Below are 3,017 nucleotides of genomic sequence, written 5' to 3' on the forward strand. Positions count from 1 at the left end.
GTGACCCACACACGTGACCCACACCACACGTGACCCACACCACACCTACCCCCACACCACACGTGACCCACACATGTGACCCACACCACACGTGACCCACACCACACCTACCCCCACACCACACCTACCCCCACACCACATGTGACCCACACCACACGTGACCCATACCACACGTGACCCACACCACACCTACCCCCACACCACACCTGACCCACACCACACCTACCCCACACCACACCTGACCCACACCACACCCCAGCCAAAGTGTGAGGGCCGAGGTGTCTCCACCCAGCTGAGGTGGCGCAGCCTGACAGGGTACAGCCCCACATGCCCCATGCCCACATAAGGCCAAGCATCAGGTGATGCTGCCTGCTCTGGGTGGTCACCCTGAGCCCTTTTCACTGGTGACCCACAAAAGGGAATGGCTGCTTGGAGCCAGCGTTTCTCAGACTAAAGCAGGAAGGCCAAGCTGGCAGGCCTGGGGCCGGGGCCTTCCCAGTGGCTGCTCTAAGACTGTGGCAGGCCTGGCACGATGGCTCTAGACCAGCCAGCAGCCAGCAAGGCCATGCTAGGCGATAAGAAAAGGAAATCGCAGGCCGGGTGCGGTGGCTCACGCCTGTAATCCAAGCACTTTGGAGGCCAAGGTGGGCGGGTCACCTGAGGCTGGGAGTTCAAGACCAGCCTGACCAACATGGTGAAACTCCGTCTTTAAAAAAAAAAAAGAAAAAAAAAAAAAGGAAATCGCAGACACCACAGTGATGGTCTTTCCCATTTAGAATTTCTGCTTTGAGAGCCTGCATGTATTTCAAAATGCTCTAATCAGAAAACCTAGTGACAATGAAGTCAATTATTACCAAAACATCAAATTGGATATGAATGAAGGCTGGTTTGCCCGCCTGTATTTGCCAGGAACTTCCTGCCTGCCAGGCGCTGCACTTCACGTCTAACCCGCACCCTCCCAAACTGCAGGGGGGCAGAGGAGATGGTGCTTGCCTGCAGACAGCTGAGCCTATCAGACCCCCACAGATCAGGGCACCACAGCGCTGGCCAAGGACCCCAGTGGGAGCAGCCACTCTCGCAGCTGCTGCGAGAATCCTGCCTATCCCAGCGCGGTCAACCTCTGAGTCCACCTCTTGGCTGCCTAAAATCCATTCTGAGGAGTCGGGGTGTTCTAGTCAGCCTTCTGTTCCCCCAGCTCTGGGCCACCACGGACTCCATAATAGGGACTCTCACATTTGCAGCCATGGGTGCAGCTGTGGGGGACTCCGGGCCTGGCACGTCTGACCTCTTGGTTACTCATCCTTTGACATGTGCAGTCTTGACTCCTAGCAAGGCAGGATTTGGAGCCTCTTGAGGGCAGAGCCACTTCCACCCCATTTCTCAGCAACATCCCACAGGGGCAGAGGCCGAGCTAGGATGGGTGAGGTCCTGGAGACCCCTTCCACCCCGTTTCTCAGCAATATCATTCCACAGGGGCAGAGACCCAGCTAGGATGGGTGAGGTCCTGGAGACCCCTTCCACCTCGTTTCTCAGCAATATCATTCCACAGGGGCAGAGACCCAGCTAGGATGGGTGAGGTCCTGGAGACCCCTTCCACCCCGTTTCTCAGCAATATCATTCCACAGGGGCAGAGACCCAGCTAGGATGGGTGAGGTCCTGGAGACCCCTTCCACCCCGTTTCGCAGCAATATCATCCCACAGGGGCAGAGGCCGAGCTAGGATGGGTGAGGTCCTGGAGACCCCTTCCACCTCGTTTCTGAGCAATATCCCACAGGGGCAGACGTTGAGCTAGGATGGGTGAGGTCCTGGAGACAGACCTGCACATGGCCCATAGGCACAGACATGCAGAGGGCAGGTTGGGTGGGGGGCCACCAAAGGCCCTGAAGGCCACCTGTGGGTGGGAGGGAGCCATGGGCTGAGAGGCCAAGGGCACAGGTCCTCCCTTCTCACAGCAGGGCCACATGGAGTGCCCCTAACAAGCCTCAGACTCAGACAAGTTTGGTTTGCAAGCAGCTACTCGGCCCCATCAGCCACTGAGCCAGGCCCACTCTCACCAGGTGGCTAGAGGCTCTGCGGACCAGGCGCCACCAGGCTCCAGTGATTTCTGGAGGGGCATCTGTGCCCGATGGCCCAGCCCGGCCCATGTACACAAGGTGCAAGAGGATGAAGGATAAAGAAGGAAACCAGCATGATTTTGCCCCAACACTCCCAGGTGAGGAAAGCAAGGCCTGGAGAGGAAGGGTTCCCTCAAACGGGCAGCCAGGCAGGAGTCCAGCCAGGAGGGGCCAGGGCAGCTGGGCGGGGAAAGGGCCTGGAGGGGACGGGGCTCCCTGATCTTCTCCAGCTCCCAAAACGGCGAGGAGCCAGACTCTGGCTCCAGCCCCACACCGCCCTCTGGTGGCCACGCAGCCTCCCTGCCCGGAAGGAGGCGAGGTCCTTACAGCCAGGCTCTCTGAACACGATTCATTTCAATATACCACTCACCGCAGGAGGGCAACTGATGGAATTTTCTCCTTTATGACTTTTTTGTTTTGGGGATTTCAAAGGGAAATAAATTATCCAATTACAACATCTCCAAATCTGGCCACATACTCAAGGGAACAGTGCATTTTTCTTGCACTCAGTAACCTGTTTTCTCTTTGGATAATTGTAGATTGAAAATGAGTAGTCCCAGCCCCTAAACCTGCATGTTTTATAAGTTAATTACGGGTCCAAACTCCATCACTCCCTGGCCTGGCCTCAGCCTTCCTCCCCGGGGATAACAAAGTCCTTTATATTTATAGGGGCTATTGGGAAAATGTTAAGGAATGTGTTTGAAGAGAGCCTATTCGCCACCAATGGTACAGCGTGTGTAACCACAGGGCCACGCCATTTCACCCGGTTATGAAGAAGTAGGTTCCTGCCCTCAAGCCTGGGAGCGTGCTGGCCCCTAAGGTGGTGGACAGCTTCCCTCCCTCATTCCAGCTGTCTCTAAGGTGGTGGACGGCTTCCCTCCCCCACTCCAGGTGTCTCTAAGG

The 3,017-nt window shown here is 56.7% G+C and overlaps 1 protein-coding gene across 1 annotated transcript in view; it reads right to left on the reverse strand.

The window, feature by feature from the left end:
• Positions 1 to 3,017, reverse strand: part of TRMT44 (tRNA methyltransferase 44 homolog) — a 36,661-nt gene that overhangs the window by 6,325 nt on the left and 27,319 nt on the right. The gene's annotated exons all lie outside the window — the stretch shown is intronic.

Source organism: Sapajus apella, unplaced genomic scaffold, assembly GCF_009761245.1.
Source record: "Sapajus apella isolate SASKATOON/1434 unplaced genomic scaffold, GSC_monkey_1.0 scaffold85, whole genome shotgun sequence".
Classification (NCBI taxonomy): domain Eukaryota; kingdom Metazoa; phylum Chordata; class Mammalia; order Primates; family Cebidae; genus Sapajus; species Sapajus apella.